At 39.7% G+C, this 21,736-nt stretch overlaps 1 protein-coding gene and 1 long non-coding RNA gene across 14 annotated transcripts in view; both read right to left on the minus strand.

Moving 5' to 3' along the window:
- Nucleotides 1-4,359: 4,359 nt before the first annotated feature.
- On the minus strand, nt 4,360-9,404 carry LOC148128397 (uncharacterized). Its single transcript, XR_015741317.1, has 3 exons — nt 9,257-9,404; nt 7,460-7,599; nt 4,360-4,514 (listed from the first exon to the last, which is right to left on the minus strand). It is a non-coding gene; the product is annotated as an uncharacterized LOC148128397 (long non-coding RNA).
- Nucleotides 9,405-20,529: 11,125 nt separating this feature from the next.
- Nucleotides 20,530-21,736, minus strand: part of TCF3 (transcription factor 3) — a 118,882-nt gene continuing 117,675 nt past the window's right edge. For 8 of the 13 annotated variants that reach the window (XM_087922768.1, XM_087922765.1, XM_087922761.1 and 5 more), the window contains exon 20: nt 20,530-20,690. The gene's annotated coding sequence lies outside the window, so the exon portion shown is untranslated. The remainder of the gene's footprint in view (nt 20,691-21,736) is intronic. The other 5 variants (XM_087922769.1, XM_087922766.1, XM_087922762.1 and 2 more) reach the window with 1 other exon arrangement.

The following is a 21,736-nucleotide window of genomic DNA, read 5'->3' on the forward strand; positions in this document are numbered from 1 at the left end:
TTTCTTTTTGTCCCCCTATCTCAGCATCAAAGCTGAGCCAGAGAGCTGAGCTTTCACTTAATGTTGTCTGATGTGAGATAATTTGGGACTGGTCAATTGTGCCTTTAGCAAGAACTGTAGGTTGATTTGTTCACTGATCCATTGGTTTGTTTTCTTGGCTGTCCACAGTATTCTCAGGAGTCTTAACACCAAAATTCAAAGTTGTCAATACGCTCCCATCATCTTTTGAAGTGAAATTGCTTTATAAGAATTAAAAAGAAATCTGTGGGAACACATCTGGCAAACAAATTACAAATTAACCATGTCAGTCTCGTATAAAGAAAACTTATATAAAATGGTTCATCGCTGGTACCTACCTCCTGTGAGACTGGCTGAGATGTTTCCTAACCTACCACCCAACTATTGGAAATGTAACTACGCACAAGGAACATATTTTCACATGTGGTGGACTTGCCCATGTGCTTAGAAGTTTTGGAGAAATATTAGAAATTGGATTTTAAATATAACAAAACAAAATTTAAAACTTGAACCTGAAATCTTTCTGCTAAGTATGATAGATTTAAACATGGAGAAAAAATATCAATATTTAATTTTGCACATCATAACTGCGGCCAGAATAACCTACGCACAAAACTGGAAACTCTTTCATTCCTTCAGAGGATATGGTAATTAAAAAAATACATGAATGTGCTGAGATGGATAGCCTAACCGAATTGTTAAAAAATAAACAAGATAAGTGACTATTATGAAATATGTAACATTTGGTATGATTGGTTAAAGAAAAGGTAATATTTGATATTTGGATAAGTTATGGAAATGACAGGTGTGCATTTAATTATAAACTATATAAATTAAAACATAAAAAGAACGAAGGAGTTATTGTAACAAGGCAGATCACGTCAATGATAAAGAAAAAAAAATTAACCATTGCTCAATATACGCTGTAAAATGTGTATATATATATATATATATATATATATATATATATATATATATATATATATATATGTATGTATGTATGTAATATATGTATGTATATATATGTTGATTTGTCTGTTTTAAATGTATGTCAAGTGTTTTTTCTAGTATAAAAAAAAAGAAATCTGATAATAGATTTAGCAGATCAATTGGGGAAGGAAGCAACTTTTAAGTTGCTTAGATGCTAATGAAGAATAGGATACAACCTAAAATATTTATGCCTTTACTATCCGTTGTCTTTTACCCTTATAACACTGTTTTAATGTTTTTGCAAATTTTTGTACATTTCAATGTACATTGCTCAAAAAAATAAAGGGAACACTTAAACAACACAATGTAACTCCAAGTCAATCACACTTCTGTGAAATCAAACTGTCCACTTAGGTAGCAGCACTGATTGACAATCAATTTCACATGCTGTTGTGCAACTGGAATAGACAACAGGTGGAAAACATAAGCAGTTAGCAAGACATCCCCAATAAAGGAGTGGTTCTGCAGGTGGTGACCACAGACCAGTTCTCAGTTCCTATGCTTTCTGGCTGATGGTTTGGTCACTTTTGAATGCTGGTAGTGCTTTCACCCTAGTGGTAGCATGAGACGGGGTCTACAACCCACACAAGTGGTTCAGGTAGTGCAGCTCATCCAGGATGGCACATCAATGCGAGCTGTGGCAAGAAGGTTTGCTGTGTCTGTCAGCGTAGTGTCCAGAGCATGGAGGTGCTACCAGGAGACAGGCCAGTACATCAGGAGACGTGGAGGAGGCCGTAGGAGGCAACAACCCAGCATCAGGACTGCCACCTCTGCCTTTGTGCAAGGAGGGACAGGAGAACTGCCAGAGCCCTGCAAAATGACCTCCAGCGAGCCACAAATGTGCATGTGGCTGCTCAAGCGGTCAGAAACAGACTCCATGAGGGTGGTATGAGAGCCCGATGTCCACAGGTGGGGGTTGTGCTTACAGCCCAACACCGTGCAGGACGTTTGACATTTGCCAGAGAACACCAAGATTGGCAAATTTGCCACTGGTGCCGTGCTCTTCACAGATGAAAGCAGGTTCACACTGAGCACATGTGACAGACGTGACAGGGTCTAGAGACGCCGTGGAGAACGTTCTGCTGCCTGCAACATCCTCCAGCACGACTGGTTTGGCAGTGGGTCAGTAATGGTGTGGGGTGGCATTTCTTTAGGGGGGCGCACAGCCCTCTATGTGCTCACCAGAGGTAGCCTGACTGCCATTAGGTCCTGAGATGAGATCCTCAGACCCCTTGTGAGATATGCTGGTGCGGTTGGCCCTGGGTTTCTCCAAATGCACGACAATGCTAGAACCTCATGTGGCTGGAGTGTGTCAGCAGTTCCTGCAAGACAAAGGCACTGATGCTATGGACTGGCCCGCCCATTCCCCAGACCTGAATCCAATTGAGCACATCTGGGACATCATGGCTCACTCCATCCACCAACGCCACATTGCACCAGAGACTGTCCAGGGGTTGGGGGATGCTTTAGTCCAGGTGTGGGAGATCCCTCAGGAGACCATCCGCCACCTCATCAGGAGCATGCCCAGGCATTGTAGGGAGGTCATACAGGCACGTGGAGGCCACACACACTACTGAGCCTCATTTTGACTTGTTTTAAGGACATTACATCAAAGTTGGATCAGCCTGTCGTGTTTTTTTCCACTTTGAGTGTAGCTCCAAATCCAGACCTCCATGGGTTGCTAAATTTGATTTCCATTGATAATTTTTGTGTGATTTTGTTGTCAGCACATTCAGCTATGTAATGAACAAAGTATTTAATAAGAATATTTCATTCATTCAGATCTAGGATGTCTTATTTTTGTGTTCCCTTTATTTTTTTGAGCAGTGTATTTTGTTAGTGTTTGGCCACTTTCATGCAGGTTTTATTTTTTACAAGCAGTGGTCAAAACAATAATTTGATACAAGTTAGCTGATAGTCATTTTCTTCAGTTATTAAGAATTTAGATAACAAAAAAATTAAACTGATGATTCCCCTTAGAAGTCTGATTTTTGCTGTCTTTTGTCAGTGAATAAAAATGTATTACTAAAGACATTACTTATTTCCCCCCAAATTTGCCTAGTAGCAGTGCTTGTGCCGATATTTATAATCGGTTACATATTGGCTTAGAAGTAAATGTCAGAGTAATTTTTCCTATTTAAAACCCATCTCTAAGAACATTTATAGTTTTGGGTACTGCAAGTTTTTAGAGGAAGTCAGCAGGCTGAACAGAAGCAGGCAACAGAAATTAGTTGCTTTCCAATTTGGATCACGAAACCAACCATTGCATATCATCATTAGACTACCATCACTGTCCCTTTCTTATCTTCCTTTTTACAGAACTCTAACGGTGAATTGTTGTGCCCTTGTATATTACAAGAACAGTTTGTATTGGTAAATTATTTACTTTCCATATAAAGTAAATAATTTAAGGGGGGGAGGGAGGGAGAAGGAGAGAGAACGAACTCATTTTTTTGTGTGTTCACTTGAGATGGCATTTTCCCAAACCTTTTTGAAAACATACAAGTTAAAAGAGTTATGCATGCAGAGATGCTACAGGGAATTGCCTGTAGGTATATTAGGAGCCCTGGAGGTGCTTGATTATGATAGAGGTGTATTGTGACAGGATTCAAGCCCCCCTGGTGGCACATTGGTTAAGTGCAGTATTGCAGGCAAACTCTGCCCACAACCTGGAGTTCGATCCGGATGGGTCTCAAATTGACCGAGCCTTCCATCCTGAGATTGGTAATATGAAGACTCAAATTGTTGGGGTCAATATACAAATAATGCTTCTATATTGTAAACCGCCAAGATAGCACAGGGGGGCAGTATATATGCTTAAATGCTATTGCTATATTTGTTGGGCTTCCAAGGAAGGTTCACGTTAATGTTCTCTTAGTATCTTACAATCTGAGCTTACAATCTGGAAGCTGCCATATCCAAACATTTTGTAGAAATATTTGTCAGAAGATGTTTCAACATCCAGCCCTAAGCAAGGTCTCTACAGTTCTTAAAAGGGAACATGGAAGTTATAGTCTAACATGGGAGGAGGAAGCACTGAGTAGGGACGTAATGTTGACAGGAAAACAAAACTGAAATGCTGTTACATGGGAAGTGCAATAATGTACAACAGTTATTTTTTTTCAACAATTATGCTAGAAGAAAAATCAGGCATGCCTTTTTTGGGGGGATTCAAACTCATAAACCTAATTTTCTACAAAACAACCAAGATAGGTAAAGTGAACATTCACATACACAGGTATCTGTTCAATATTAAAGCAAATTTTAAAATCTATATATATTTGATTGCATTGATTCATACAATAAATACCCAGAGAGGGGAAAAGAAAATACATTGCTGAGTAGACCCCATGAGCTAAGACATTTATTGGTTAGGACAAGACATCATGTGGCAACTGCTTGTTGAGGATAAAATGAAGTTGTTGTGCACTTTCACAGAAGGTGACATCAGAGATTCAGACCAGGGACATCAGAGAAGCAGCTTCCCCAAATCAAGGTAGGCTGGCCTGCAGGAGAAGAAGAAGGGAGGAGGGAGTAGAAGTAGTAGAAAGGTAGTGAGTGCTGGATAAATGCAAACTGATGAAAAAAAAAAAAGAAATATAGAATGCCAATGTTAAACAGCTATGAATGAATGAATGTAAAGAGAATGAGAACTGAATGATAAAACAAATAGGCGAAACTAAATGAGTTGAGAGGAAGGTGGACATTGAGAAAGTCTTTGGAGGGAACGAAAGATCCTCAAAAAAGAGATAATTACCTATAATTTAACAAAAGACAACGTACAAGGCAATATATCTGGCAGTGAGGTATCAATATATAGAAGATAGAAGTAAGGATAGTTAGCCAAGACAGAAAGGTATTGAAGTACAGTGAATAGTACTGATGCAAACTGGATTTGCCTTTCTTTTTCTAAGTTCAGACTTTATTTTGCATACCACAAGTGGTCGTTAATTTATGGTCATAATTGAGTCCCACAATTATAAATCATAATGGTTGTAAAGCAATCATGTGACCAGATGTGATTTACAACTTTTTTTGCAGTGGTCATAAAGTGAATACCAGAGTCACTAAACGAATGCTGCAATCATTAAACAAACCCATTTTCACTATGGAATTGTTTTTGCCAGAAATAAATGCTGGTTTCCAGCCAAAATGTCATAAATTGCAGTCATATGATCATGGGGCACTGCAAATGACCATAAATGCAAGTCAGTTCCAAGTGCCCAAAATGTGGTCATGTGACTGTGGAAGGGGAGGCAGATGGAGGAATTTTGAACCTGGTTTGTAAGTAACTTTTTCAGGGTTTCTCATAATTTCAAATGGCAACTAATTGATGCTTGAAGTTATGGCGGACCCTGAAAAAGCTACTTACGATCCTTCTGCATAAGTCTTTCCTTTTCTGAGTTCTGCATAATCTTGCTTCACCTTTAGGTAATAAGAGTAATGAACCCATGTATTTGTATGTTCTTATAATAAAAGTTAAAAAACGTCTTGCTTTGTTTTATCTTGATACTCCACAGGAAGAAATCTTTTCTGGGATGGGAGTGCCATGTAATGATCCAAGCACTTTCTTTGTTTGCAGAAGATCAATTTCTGGTGGCTGCCAGTTTTAAAAAGAGCAATCTAGCAAGCAATGAATAATATCCAATATTCTTGAAAGACTGGCAGAATTGCTGCAATTCAAAGCAAAAATTATGGATCAAAATGGATGAACTGCTGCCTGAGAAAGGCTTCTTTTTAAAAAATATGTTCATAATATGTCCTTTACCTCATTCCATTCCATTCCTAAGGTAAATTTATTTACGGATATCAATCAACCACCCTCCTCCCAAAACACTGGGTGGTTTACAGGAAAAAAACAAAAATATAAATAAATATACTCTGTGTTTTGATAATCAACACGTACAAAAAAATCCCAGCAGCCTTAGCATATCTCATATAACCAATAATAGGAATCAAACGCCCCTAAACTCTTCACAGCCCTGCACAAGATCAACAAGGTGAGCCACTGGATGCAGCATGGTGGAGGCCATTAAACCAGACTGCCTTTGGACTCATGTCCACTTAATTTTTCATAAGGATGGGATTCTACATTCACCACATAACTCAAATGTTTATCTTGACAGATTGTGGATTCTCAAATATAGAAGTGCTTTGAAAAGGAACTTGGGCAACATCATGTCTAACCTGCTTCATATTACTTATCCAGACTTTAGTCCTGTCAACAGACATCAAAAGCACAACTCCTGCAAGTGGCTTAGACAAAAGCCAGTATCTCAATCAGCATCTTGATCTTTCTCATCACTTGGCTCCTAACTCAGGTGTTCCCCAACCCCTGGGTTGTGTTCCATTTCTGGGCCATGGCCTGTTTGGAACCGGGCCCTGCAAGTGGTTATCTGGCACATGCAAGCTCAACTTGCGTGAGCAGTAGGCTGTCATGCATGCGTGTGCAGAGCTCAACTTGCGTGAGTGGTGGGCTGGTATGCATGCCAGCCCACAACTTGTGTTGGCCGATTTCCTCTCCCCCCCGCCCTCCCCCAAGACCACCAAGCTATAAAGATTGGGGATCTTTGTAACTGTCCTAACTGGCTATGATAAAGATTGAATATGCTTCCGTTCTATAAAAATGGAAAAGCATGGAACACAAATAGCTGGAAGTGGGATTACGATGCAGAAATCTGAGGGATTAAAAGTCTGTTTCAAAAGGAAATTAGTAACAAGGATGAGAAGCATTCAAATAAAGCCTAGAGAAAAGAGAGTGTGAGGTTAATACATTTGTGATATGGGGGAGAAGGAAGCCCACAAGATACATAGAGGAACACAGAGAAGGAAAGAAAGAGCTGAGAGAGCTAAGCCGTTACATATGAAATATTTTGTGTATTAATTCAAGGAAGTTATTAATGTTTCTGGTTGCAGGATTTCATAGCAATATTCATTAAGTTTAGTGATTAAGGATTTAAAAAAAACATCTTGATGGCCTTCCTGCCAAGACAAAAAATTATACTTGCCAAGAGATGTGATTTTTCAACTACTGGATCTTGGAGCTCTTCTTCACGTCACAATTTGAAGCTGGGAGGGGTACAGGTAATCCTTGATTTGCAGCCTTTCATTTAGTGGCCACTCAACTTTACGATGACACTGAAAAAAGTGACACCTTTTGCAAATTTCTGACAAACAAAGTCAGTGGGGAAGCCAGATTCATTTAACAACCATGTTACTAACTTAAAAAGTGCAGTGATTCACTTAACAATCGTGGCAAGAAAGGTCGCAAAATGGGGCAAAATCACTATCTTGCTCAGCAATGAAAATGTTGGGCTCCATTGTGGTTGTAAGTCGAGGATTACCTGCATACAGTAATTTTGGGGGAAGAAAGAAGGAAGCCAAATCAAGGTTGGCACTGCCAGAAGGGCATATTTGGAAGAACGGAAGCCTCACACATTGCAAGTCTTACCTAATAGTACAAGTTTTGCTCACTCATCTTCCTTAAATTTGCCGCTGATCCATGGGACATAACCAAGGATCACCTTCCAGTCTGTGAGCCACACACCTCCTATGACAGCACTGGTGGCCCAGACCACATATGTACTCTTCCTGCAATATGGAGAAAATGAGTAACTTGAACAGCAGTATTTTAAGTTCTAGAATACTACTTGTTATGAAAACTTTCACATTGGATGGGTCCTTTCTGCAGACAGCTTTCAATCACTTGTAATTGCAAAGAACCTTTAAAGATCAGCTAAAGACACACTTCTCGAAACTGCAAACAGGCCATTTTGAAACACTGTTTTCTTCTTCTCACGTTAGATGTGCTTAATTGAAGCATATTTTTAAAAATAAAATTTACACCAGCTGCTTAGGAATGAAGATGGGTGGTTTTTGTCTGGAAGACACGTACCAGCGTTTCATTGTTTTCATATGAAATCCTATATACAGACCAGGAAAACTTGTTAGAAAGGACATACACTTTAGGCTGACAAAGTCATGAGAAAAGGTTGCATACGCTCCCTTTATTTACTAACCTACATGTCGAATACTAATTAAGCCAAGCTGAATTGGAAAAAGTTGAACACGATTTTAAAACCGGAGAAACAAACAGGAAGGTCTATGGAGATTCTCACACATCCAGGTCATGGTTGTCCCAAAGGTGCTTTTTCAAAAGGCATCTGGTTTTTCTTTGAAGACTTCTCCTCAAATAAGCCTCCTCAGCTCAGAAAAACCAGAAAGTCCAGTTGCCTCTTGAATTTGGACATGGAATAAATTATATGAACAGATAGAGAAAAGAGATAGATATTAGAGAAAGTAAGATTATGAAGGTTAAATATTATATATAGTGAAAGTAAAGAGGTAGATAAATATAAATGCAGTAATTGATAAAAGTGTAATTAACTTCAGAAGAAACCTAGATCAATTCTCTTGGTTATACTATTAGTGCTGTTATACCATTACTATTGCTATTATTTTGTATGTTGCGATTTATTACCAACATATGTTGGTCATGTTTTATTTGTAAATAATGATCTGCCAATGCACGGTTATTCAAAAATGTTTATGAATGTTTATGAATGTTATTCAAAAATCTTTTATGAATGAAAATTTATAAAAATAAATTAAAAAAACAAAAAGCACCTTTGGGACAAACAAGGCAGTCCTTTATAATTCTGCAAGCTTACAGCATTATAAACTTGTCCTTTATTATTTTGAAATAAAGGAATGTCAATAAAGAGTGTGCCTTTATTTCAGAAAGCTGTCCTTTATTAGAATATGCGTTTTTCTAAAATTATCCTTGGTTTTTGCTGGCGGTTTTTATAACGAAGGAGATATTGTCATTGTAGTTTTATCAGGCCGTTCTTAATTTTTCAGGGATCTCGGTTTTGTTCTTAGGATTCTCCAAATGAAACGATGTAGGGGTTAAATTGGGAGGATATTGTTTTAGCGTTGTTTTACTTTTGCATTCTTAAAACATTAATTTATGGCTTTGGAGGTGAGCGCTGAAGCCACCCTTCCTCAACTTGTTACCCCACGCCCATGTTCTCATATCCCAGTTCTCATAAACTAGGATAACGTGGCCAAAGTGGCTTGAAATGCTGGGATATGTAGTCCTCGCAAGCCCGCAGGGCAAAACAAGGACAACCGCTTGGAAATAGAGGGGTAGTGGTGGGATTTACCGCAGGGGCAACGAGCGTACTTCCTAAAGGAACCCCATTTCCTAGCACACGGAACTGCAGAGCCGCACCCCAGCCCAACTCACTGCTTGCGTAGATGCTCCAACAGGCTGGGCTTCAGCCCCAAAAGCGACAGGACGCCCGCCATGAAGGTCGCTCACCCGAGCCCAGCACCGGTCCTCTCGACCCGCGGGGCGCATGCGCGGCGCCTTTACCGCTACTCACCGGTCTATAGATCTAGGATAAACTATAGAATGCAGCGCTCCTTTTTCAGCAGTAATGTGGAAAAACATTGTTCTCTAGACTGAGTAACAAAGTAATAAGAGTTGGAAGGTACCTTAGAGGTCTTCTAGTCCAACCCCCTCCTCAAGCAGGAAACCCTATAAAATGGCTGTTTAATCTGTTCTTAAAAACTTCCAGTGTTGGAGCACCCACAGCTTCTGGAGGCAAGTTGTTCCATTCGTTAATTGTCCTCACTGTTAGGAAGTTTCTCCTTAATTCCAGGTTGTTTCTCTCCTTCAATATTTCCATCCATTGCTTCTTGTCCTGCCTTCAGTGCTTGGGAAAAGAGCTTGGCCCCTTCCTCTCTGTGGCAGCCCCTCAAATATTGGAAGACTGCTATCATGTCACCTCACCCCTTCTTTTCATTGAACTAGATTACTAGACTTATCCAATTCCAGCATATGTTTTAGCCTCCAGCCCCCTAATCACCTTCATTTCTCTTCTCTCAGCCATAATTCATAGATTCCAGCCATAAGGCCCAGCCTGACTCACAAATTCTCACACTCCTCCTTTTACAATGCTAGTTTTTTTTTTAAAGGAAAACTCGATGAAATAGCAGAAGATACAGATGAAACATACCAGAAAGCTACAATAGGCAAGTGTGTGCGGGGAGTCCTCCACTTACAACAGTTCATTTAGTGACTGTTCAATGTTACAGTGGCACTGAAAAAAGGGACTTATGATAGTTTTAGAATAGAATAGAATAGAATAGAATAGAATAGAATAGAATAGAATAGAATAGAATAGAATAATTTATTGGCCAAGTGTGATTGGACACACAGGGAATTTGTCTTGGTGCAAATACTCTCAGTATACATAAAAGAAAAGATACATTCATCAAGGGTCAATAATCATAAGGTACAACACTTAATGGTAGTCATAGATAGAGTACAATAAGTAATCAAATCATACTAGGAAACAGTCAATATAAATTGTGAGGATACAAGCAACAAGGTTACAGTCATACAGTCACAGGTGGGAGAGGATGGTGATAAGGAGTCATGAAAAGATTAATAGTAATAGTGCAGACTTTGTAAATAGTTGGACAGTGTTGAGGGAATGATTTGTTTAGCAGAGTGATGGCATTTGGGAAAATACTGTGCTTGTGTCTAGTTCTGGTATGCGGTGCTCTATAGCGTTGTTTTGAGGGAAGGAGTTGAAACAGTTTATGTCCAGGATGTGAGGGGTCTGTAGGTATTTTCACAGCCCTCTTTTTGACTTGTGCAGTATACAGGTCCTCAATGGAAGGCAGGTTGGGAGTAATTGTTTTTTCTGCAGTCCTAATTATCCTCTGAAGTCTGTGTCTGTCCTGTTGGGTTGCTGAACCAAAGCAGACAATTATAGAGGTGCAGATGACAGACTCAACCATTCCTCTGTAGAACTGTATGAGCAACTCCTTGGGCAGTTTGAGCTTTCTGACTTGGCACAGAAAGAACATTCTTTGTTGTGCTTTTTTGATGTTTTCCCACACTTATGACCACTGCAGCCTCTCCATGGTCATGTGATCAAGAGGTAGATGCTTGATAACAAACTCACATTTATGCAGCGTCTCTGGGTCATGTGATTGCCCTTTTGTGACCTTCTGACAAGCAGAATCAATGGGGAAGCCAGATTCAGTGAACCACCACGTTACTGCAGTGTTTCACTTAATAATTGTGGCAAGAAAGGTCATAAATTGGGGCACAAATCACTCAAACAACTGTCTCATTGAGCAACAGAAATTTTGGACTCAATTGTGGTCATAAGTTGAGTGTTACCTGTAGCTTGTTCTTGTTGATTTTTGATTGGTTGTTTCCAAAACTTCCTTCTGTGGTCCGTGAAGTGATCCTGCAAATGAAATAGTGCGGGTGTTAAGATCAGTTGGGATTCCTACAGAACAAAACAATCCCCTTGCTGAAAGTAGCCGCCCTTTAAAGAAGCTCACTTTTCATGCTCTGCTCGGTTGCAAGCAAATACTTAAACTACCTTCTCAACCTTGGCAGCTTGAAGATATCTGCACCCCAGAATTCCCCAGCCAGCTTTACTGGAAATTCTGGAATTTACTGGAATTGAAGTCCACACATCTTCAGGTCCCTGAAGTTGAGAAACATTACTTTCTAATCATCCATTGTTAGAAAAAAATGCGTCTTGTAAATTCTACACATACACAACAAAGCCCACACAGCTCCACAAGTATGAAGCGGTGGAGTCGTAAAGGCATAAACTCTCTGGGCTGGGGGTCTCCAACTTTGGCAACTTTAAGATCTGTGGACTTCAACTCCAAGAATTCTGGGAGGTGAAGTCCAGAAATCTTAAAGTTACCAGGGTTGGAGACCCCTGCTCTGAGCTATTTTACCTTGGCAGACACAATAGCTCGTTTAACTCTGAATAGACTTAGCTGACAGTCTATACAAAAGTCTATGTTCAACGTTATCATGCTTTCCCCGTCTTCTTTGTGACGCAATGCAATGCGCGGCGCTCGCGAAGTACCCTCTCCCGGAAGGACCCTACAAGGTTATCCTGCATTTAGTGGGAAGAGAACATTAGGAGTCTCTCGCAGTGCCTTGTAAACATGTGCTTTCGAAATAAATACTGCAAAGGGTTCCGTTCAGAAATCCAGTCTCTTGCAGCCCAGAGACGTTTTAGTCACAATTGCAAATATGATCACACTTAACAGATAGGGACTGGACTGAACTATTTGTTTAAATGCATTCAAACCTTGCAAAAAAATAGAAAACAAAAATACAAACTCTGCTTAGGGTTCAAATTGGGTCACCATAATGAAAATCTTAGCACGGGCTTTTTTTTTTTTTTTAAAGGGAAGGTGGATGACTACACATCCTTTGGGCAAGCCAACCTTTTCTGTTTTGAAGATGATTGGACAATAATGTATAACTGGATAGAAGCATTCCTGTCAAACAGACAACAAATGGTCAAAATTGGGAGCATCCTATCAAATTCTGTACCTGTCAACAGTGGTGTCCTCCAAGGCAGTGTTCTAGGACCAACCCTCTTCATACTCCACATAAATGACCTCTGTGATCATATTAAGAGCCAACTGCGTTCTCTTCGCTGATGATGTAAAGCTGTTCAATACCATAGACAATACTACTCTTCAAAAAGACCCCGACTATGTATCAGAATGGTCAAACAAATGGCAACTTCAAATCTCAACAAATAAATGCTCTGTCTTTCATATTGGCAAAAAAAAAATCAGAAAATAAAATACAAGCTGAATAGTCAAGACTTCGTTGATGATCCAGACTCTGTCAAGGACCTTGGAATTCTCATCTCTAATGCTAGAGTCCAGTGTAACTACATAGCCAAAAAGGCATTAAGAGTTGTTAACCTAATCCTACGTAGCTTTTTCTCTGGTAATATCACACTACTAACTAGAGCATACAAAACATTTGCTAGACCCATACTCGAATACAGCTCATCAGTCTGGAACCCATATCATGTATCTAATATTAACACATTTGAGAAAGTCCAGAAATATTTCACAAGAAGAGTTCTCCACTCCTTTACTCGTTGCAGAATACCTTATGCCACCAGACTCGAAATTCTAGACCTAGAAAATCTAGAACTACGCCGCCTTCGGTCCAATCTAAGTATAGTATGTAAAATCATACATTGCAATGTTCTACCTGTCAATGAATACTTCAGCTTCAACCATAACAATACAAGAGCACACAATAGATACAAACTCAAGGTTAACCGTACCAAACTTGATTGCAGGAAATACGACTTCAGCAACAGAGTGGTCAATGTCTGGAACACTCTACCTGACTTTGTGGTTTCTTCCCCAAACCCCCAAAACTTTAACCTTATACTGTCTATTATTGACCTCACCCCTTTCCTAAGAGGTCTGTAGGGGGCGTGCATAAGCACACCAAGGTGCCTACCGTCCCTGTCCTATTGGTTCTTTTATTTTTCTTATACGTATCCATTTCATGTATTCATAACTATGTTTATTCTTATACCTATTATCTTGTAAGTGATTGACAAATCAAATCAAATCAATCAATCAATAAATAAAGTCTCATTCTTAACTGAGCATGCTACTAAGCTGGCTGGACAGGTTGCTCTACTGCTTTTGGAGAATATCTTTCTCCTTCTATCCTGGCCACTTTACAGAGGCACAATTGAGAGCATTTTAACAAACTGCATCACTGTTTGGTTTGGTCGCAGCAGCGCATCTGATAGAAAGTCCATTCAGAGAGTGATAAGGACAGCCGAGAAGATTATAGGAAGCTCACTTCCTGTCATTCAAGATACTGCTTATATGTGCTATGTGCTTAGAGCTCAAAGCATTGTTACACAACCACTTCACGATCTATTTCTGTTGCTCCCCTCTGGGAGGAGGTTTCAAAGTATTTCTAGCATGACTACCAAATTATGTAAAAGCTTTGTTCCCTATGCCATCCATCTGGTAAACTCGCAAGATTCGTTTGTCTCGCCACGCACATGTATACATCCGAATTAGACTGTGTTGTTTCTCCATGTCATATAATCTATGTGGGTATGTGCATATTAATTTGATTTAATATTTTATTTTATTTTATTTTTATTTATTTATTTTGTCATGTTTATATATGTATATTATGTATATTAGAGGTGGAGACCTTTGAGAGCTGTATGCAATGAAATTTCATTTTAATGGATGCCGATTAGTGTACATTCAAAGTGACAATAAAGTTATTCTAAGTCTAACTTTGGAGTTACTCAGGAGGCTTGAGCTTGGAATGTACCAATAAAGTAAAAAAAAAAAGTAGCTCAGGGTTGAAATAACAGATAACAGATAATCAGAGTTGGAAGGGACATTGTAGGTTATCTAGTCCAACCCCCTGCCCAAGCAAGACATCATTTCGGACAGATATGGGTCCAATCTCTTCTTGAAAGTCTCAAGTGATGGTGCTCCCATAACTTCCAAGGGCAATGTATGTAACTGGTATGCATGTATGTAACTGATAATAGCAAATGGCATGAGACGAGGATGCATATTGTTTCTCAATCCATTATATTCTCTATATAAGTTAGATATATGTATTTTGAATACAATTGGAGCAGGATGGAACAGACAATGGGATTAAAAATTGGAAGTTGAAAATTTAATACTTTGAAAGAAGCAGGTGATACATCGGTATTATGAAAAAAAAAGAACATAGAAGAGCCCATTACGAAAGAAAAAGTGGAAAGTAAAAACTCTAGATTAATGCTGATTACCAGGAAGAAAAAAGAATAGCAACTTACATGCTTTATGAACTTCCACATGCAATTGACAGTAAAAAAAGATGAAAAATATCTCTCTGTTCTTGGAGTCCAGACAGTAGACAGTGCGTTGAAGTTAATGCTAGGGAATAAGACAGTGACCAACATAGACAAGATAGTGAAGAATAAGATCATTTCTATGACAATCAAGATCATATTGGTCGTTAAAACAACAATCTTTCTAGTGAAAACAAGATCCTGAGAAAGTGCAAGGGAAATGTAATAGATATCTCTGAACTATGTTTCTGGAGAATTATATGGCATACAGCAATGCATTCCCTGTGATACTCTAAGGAAGTAGAAATTGGACTTTGAAACACCAAGAATATTGAAGCTTTAGAAGCGTGGACACATTTCTAAAGTTTGGTGTTAGAGAAAATTCCTGAGAATCTCATGATCAGCCCCAAAAAACAAAGCAATAGATCAGGGTGTCAAACTGGCGGCCCACGGGTGCATTATGTGCAGGCCACGCCAGTGGTGGGATTCTAATTTTTTTTTTTTACTACCGGTTCTGTGGCCGTGACTTGGTGGACATGGCAGGGGAAGGTTACTGTAAAATCTCCAGTCAGATGTGGTATTTGCCAGTTCTCTGAACCAATCAAAATTTCCGCTACTGATTCTCCAGAACTGGTCAGAACCTGCTGAATGCCACCTCTGGGCCATGTCCACCCCAGCTCCATGAAGGGGAAAGAGTCGTGGTATGTATGTGATGGCGGTGCGACTTTTAACACCTGTGCACTACAGATCGTCAAACAAATCAACCCAGAGTTCTCACTTGAGACCCAAACGGACCAGGTTCAAATTATCCTACCTCAGAAACATGATACAAAGACCAACCTCTAATGCTGGGAAAGGTTGCACCTTGAAGAGCTCTGAAAGCTTCCGTTGGTACAAAATGCCCAGTGAAGGCAATTTTGTGTACCCCTAGAATGCACAGATCATAGCACTGCTCCATAAGCTGCATTGCCAGCCTGCTTCTTGGTTCACTTCATGGTGCTAATTATGACCTTTGATGGCCTACGTGGCAAGGGGCTAAGTTATTCATTTAATCCCTCATTAGATCCAACCAAAATGGCATATTATGGATTCCATCAACCAAGGAGTTTGATCTGTCAGGATTCAGGAGACCATTATTTGTGGTGGCACCTGCTGTTTGGAACATCATTCCCTCCTATCAAGGTGAGGTTGGCTGGGACCCTTATGACTTTCCAGAAATAATTTAAAATGTGGCTTTTGCAGCAAGCTTGGGAATCCTATAGGACAGAATTTGTGAAGAAGTTGCATTGTTCGTATGCTTTGGAATACAATCTTCTGTGCTTTTTGTTATAGTTGGAAACTAAAAAAACCCTTGTATTTTAATGTTTTTAAAATATTTTGTTATTTTTGTCTGCGCCACCCAGTCACATATGTGAGATGGTTGGCTCCACAAATTTAATAAATACACAATTTAAAAGTGCCAAGTTTAACAGCAATCTGATTTTTGTCTTGATGCAGAGACGTAATCGGATTTTTGTCTCGATGCAGAAAATCTAGTTTCAGATTTTATTTTTTACAATAACAACATGGATGTCAGTGCAGTCTTGGTCATTTTCCTTCCATGATTAATGTTTTTCTCCTATAAAAATGCACCTTCATTTTGGTCTGGGCTATGACTTGAGAAGCATGGTTTATAGGGAAAAGAAAAAGCAGGAATAATGTTCCAGTTGCAACATCAAAAATCTCAAAATTCAATCTAGCAACTGAAGGAAACAAAAAGACCAGCAGAAGCAGTTTTAGTACAAGGTAAAACCTTTATTACAACTTTTTTTTTCATTGATAGGTATACAACATCTGAAAGACAGATCTGGGGAGAGGGGGAAAGGTAATATTGTTATAAAATGTCACATTTATTGCTACATTACTGTTATATACAGGACAGTTCTCAAAATTCTACTTTTAAAAAAGTTAAGGATTATTTAAAAATTCCAAATAATCCAGCCAGCTGTTTTTTTTCTTGACACTTGTATAAAATTATTATATATATATTTTTAAAAAATGAACACAATCCATATCTTGAGGCACTCAGAAACACAACTTTAACCCCGTGCTCCCCTTCCCAGTAATTCTGAATCAGTCCAAAAAATTATTTTTTTAAACTATCTTGCCCTTTTCCCTCCCCCCGATACTTTTCTTCCTTTTTCTCTTTTTTTTATTGGTGTTAGGCATATATATATATATTTTATTTATTTATACTATATATATATATATATCTTTAAAAACTATAATGTGTATCTGATTTAATAACAAGGATCTCAGCCAGTTAAGTACAGCTGGATTTTTACACACAGGCAGCAAACACCAAGACTCCAACCCACATACAGTTAGATAAAACTTAAGTCCACCGAAAGACTTAAGTTAGTCCATTCATTTCCATAAGACATTGCCATGATTAAACTGTATCTGGCTTGAGGCAGCCCTCCCAAAGCAAAACAAATAATTTTTTTTAATATAAAAAAGCCGTAATAACAAAAAAACAAAAACAAAACCTTAAAACACTCTACAAGGACTGAAAGTTACACAGCCTTCCCCACCCCTTCTAGAAAAATATATCTTAAATGGGAATCAAGTTACATTTTGTTCTCTGCATTGCTTGAACCCCTATTTTTGTTAACAAAAAACATGTTACATTTTCCCATGACAACTTGATTTTTTTTTCCACTTGTCCCTTTTTGTCTCCTAAAACCTACATCCCGCCCCCACCCCACCCCCCCCATTCCCAGAAAAATAAATATCCCAAGAGACTTTGGGACACATCTATATTACAAACCTAAACTGGTTTCAAACCCGTTTCTGGATACAGCAGCTCCCAAACCCAGGAGATCTGCAAAATGTAGTCTTAAGAGGGTCCCATTGGGAATGCGCAGACATTCATGAACCAACAGCTCTTAACATCATTATCAACCTGAAGGATTCCTCAGGGTTTCTCAACCTTGGCAACTTTAAGATGGGTGGACTTCAACTCCCAGAATCCCCCAGCCAGCTGTCTGAGGAATTCTGGGAGTTGAAGTCCACCTGTCTTAAAAAAAAATTCTAAGGTGGAGCAACACTGCTCCAGACAGTTAAAACTGATCTGAAACTAGCTTAGCGCTTGTAGTGTAGACATACCTTGGAAAGGTGCTTCCCTTTCAACAGAAATACTTTTAAGCAATCCAAACGAAACAAAACCATAACTGAAGGAGAAGCTGGTTTCATGCTGGTGGACTAGAAAGAGATTTGGGGAGATCTGGCACTAGAAGGAACCTGGCCACTCTTTCTGCTTTGCAGAATCACATCTCTACGGTGGTGGTAGGAAACGTGGTTTGGATTGCACACATGCCATTCTGCTCCCTCACCCCACGCAAAAGCCGTGCGAACCCAGCGACAACCCGATCCTTTGCTCATGGAACAGAGAGAAGGAAGAGAGGGAAAGCCAGAGCTCTCTGGAGGACCTAGGCCACATTTTTTTTTTCTCCTATGTTCTTGAGAGCTTTCCTCCTATGTCCACTTTTGTGCAGAAGGGCTGCACCCCTGTAATCAGAAAAAACAGGGATCCTGCAATTCAGTCAAAAGCAAGTGACAAAATGGAAGAGACTGTGCCAATTTGACTTGGCTGGCATGTCCTTTGTCATCAAAAGATAGTGTCTGATCTTTTCTCTTCTTTGCAGAGAGGTCAAGGCAGACATTTAGTAGAAAAGCCCATCCCCACAGACCCCTTTACGATAAAACCTCTCTCAACGGCATTAGAGCACTACTCCTCAACCTCAGCAACTCAAAGATAGGTGGACTTCAACTCCCAGAACCCCCCAGCCAGCATTGCTGGGGGATTCTGGGAGTTGAAGTCCACCTATCTTTGAGTTGTTGAGATTGAGTACTACTGCATTTAGAAGGGAAGTGGTTGCGGGGTTACCACAAACTATCCAGCAAATGCTACATAACTTTTCTCCAACCATAAAAAGGGACATGCGGCGAGAACGTCGCAGGTCACATTTTGAGACTGCCACACGCCCTTCAGCTGGCTCCAAATTACCGAGTAACCCAAGACAATGTTTAGTTACAGTTGGCTGTCCTACAGAAGAATGCAAAATCTTCTGCAGCTTTTCAAAGATATTTGGCCAGTTGGCCACGGGCTACTTTTCTTCCTCCCCGGGAGCAAAGCAACCTTAGAAGGGATTTCTCTGGATCAGGGAGACATCAATATTCTCCTTTTCTGTCCATGAAAAAAAAAAGCGGGAGGATCTCCCACGAGAACACACAGGGATCAGGGGAAAAGTTAGGAGCCACCCCCACCAGCATTTTCTGCAGAAATGCAACAGTGATGGCAGCATGTTCTTAGACATGTGGAGCATTGCCAAGCTGGGTAGGAGATGTGTCTTCTTTGGTGTGTGCATTTGTTTCACAACAGCGATTTGGACTCTGCATGTCACCCTCTCTCTTTCTCTCTCTGGCGCTATATGTATATAGATTTCCATTTGTTTATTTTTTTGCTGGGTGAGTCTTTCTTGTTCCTTTTCTCCTAATGAGCTCTTTGTTCTGACTGCAACCTGTTAGGATCTTTCGCTTCCTTTTGTTCCACGTCAATTTGCACCAGTGCTTTTAAAAAAAAAAAGAGGCAAGTGGTTTTCCATCTCCTATGTGCCTTTGAAGAATACTTCTGCAAGCTCCCAGAATGTAGAAGTGCAGGCAGAGCTGGAGGGGGCAGAGTTAAACGCATCATCAGCTTAGAGTCGTTAAGTTCCCATAAACAGTCCAAGTCCAGCCCCCCCATGAATTCTGTTGACCCCTTATCTGGTGCCGGTTCAGATCTGAACTTTAGTCCACGAGATTCTTGTGTATAGGCTCAAGCAAGGAATCCTTCTGAATTGCGACTTAACGTACGGTCCTGATTCTTTGCGCTTGATACAGAGGCTGCCACCCAACTCAAAGCCGTGTTTTCCAACCAATGTTCAGAAATGCCATGTGTCATTCTTTGTCTTTTTTTGTGTGTTAGAAGGGATTGGAAATACTTTTGAGTGGCAGGGAAGATAGGAGAGGGCCAGACCAAACAGAAAGCTTCCAAGAATTGCAACTGGTTGCATCATTTGGGTGAAAGACATAAGACACAAAGACTGGCAGCTGATGGATTCATTCCCACTCCAACCCTCCAATATTTCAAGCAACAAAAAGGAACTGAGGAGATTACCAGTATTTTCTCCCCCCTCTTTCTCTCTTAATTATAAAAGCTACTAGCCTTAGGGAAGATTTTATTAACCCGACTTTCTCAGAGCCAAAATGCAAATCTCTCTTGTACCAATCTCTTCTTTTGTTTTTCTTTTTTTTTCTTTTTAAAAAACATCCAGTCTCTTAATACAAACTTTTAATATTTCTGGTTGATCTTATTTAAAAAATAATATGCAACATTAACTATAGAAACAGCAGCAGAAAAAGGCATGGGGAATCATCAAATCTTTCTCTCTCTTTCTCTCTCTCTTTTTACATTTTTTTTTGTTGTTGCTTACAAAACAGAGATGCAAAAGAAGCTTTAAAAAACAAAAAAGGCATTACTATGTTTGTTCTACACTTAAAAAATTATTGTAACTAATGTTCTTTTTTTAAAAAAAAAGAAAAAAAAAAGAAACAAACGCATAGGCACAATTTCTTTTGCTGGCCTTTTGTGAACACAAGCCACTTAAATGTGTCCCCCCACCTCCCTCCGAAGGATATGCATTAAGAGTTCCAGAATATACAGTTAAGGCAATCTTTGCTGTTGGGTTTTTTTGTGTTTTGTGGGTTTTTTTCTCTTTTTTTTTTTGGATAAAGTTGTTGCTTTTCCTTTCTGGTGGAGGGAAATAAAAGTTCCTTCTAGCACACTGAATTTCCATTGCCATGTCAGTATTTCAACAAGACTGCAGTTTCTGGCGTGGACACCCAGCAGGGGTGTGAAAATGATCCAGTCCTCACTTCTTCCTACAGACATCTGCTTCCAGGTCACCTGTAAAGAAATCAGAGGAAAAAGTATAGAAAACTTGATGTTCTACACAGATCACATTTGTAAGAACCAGCAGAACCAGCTAGGTAATAGCAATAGCAATAGTACTTGGACTTATATAATGCTTTATAGTGCTTTACAGCCCTCTCTAAGTGGTTTTACAGAGTCAGGATGTTTTCTCCCCACAATCTAGGCCCTCATTTGACCCACCTTGGAAGGATGGAAGGCTGAGTCCACCTTGAGCCTGGTGGGATTTAAACTGCCAAATTGCAGGCAGCCAGCAGTCAGCAGAAGTAGCCTGAAGTACTGCACTCTAACCACTGCGCCACCTAGGCTCCTCAAGTTATGACTACAATTGAGCTCAAATTATTTGTTGCTAAGTGAAACATCTGTTAAGTCAATTTTGTCCTATTTTATGACCTTTCTTGCCACAGTTGTTAAGTGAATCACTGTAGCTGTCAAGTTAGTAACATGGTTGTTAAGTGAATCCATTGACTTTGCTTGTAATCAAGTCACGAGAGGATCACATGACCCTGGGACACTGCGAATGTCATAAATATGAGTCAATTGCCAAACATCCAAATTTTGATCATGTGACTGTGGGGATGCTGCAACAGTCCTAAGTGAAAAATGGTCATAAGTCACTTTTTTTCAGCGCCGTTGTAGCTTTGAACATTCACTAAATGAACTGTTGTAAGTCAAGGACTACCTGTAATTTAATTTTTATTTTACTTATTTGTGTCCTGTCTTTTTATTTTTACAAATTACTCAAGGCAGCAAATGCTCATGCCTATTTTCCCCATGACAACAATCTTGTGAGGTCTGTTGGGCTGAGAGAGAATGACTGGCCCCAAATCACCTAGCTGGCTTTCATACCTCAAGTGGGACTAGAACCCACAATCTCCAGGCCCTAAGTCACCCAGATGGCTTTCATGCTTAAGGCGGGACTAGAATTCAGAGACTTGGCCCAAGTCTCCGCGCTGGCTTTTGCACCTAAGATAAGACTTGAACGCACATTCTCCTGCTTTATGATCTTGTGCCTTAACCACTC

Source organism: Pseudonaja textilis, chromosome 1 (genome assembly GCF_049901715.1).
Source record: "Pseudonaja textilis isolate UNSWEBS1 chromosome 1, rPseTex1.2, whole genome shotgun sequence".
NCBI classification, from domain to species: Eukaryota; Metazoa; Chordata; class Lepidosauria; order Squamata; family Elapidae; genus Pseudonaja; species Pseudonaja textilis.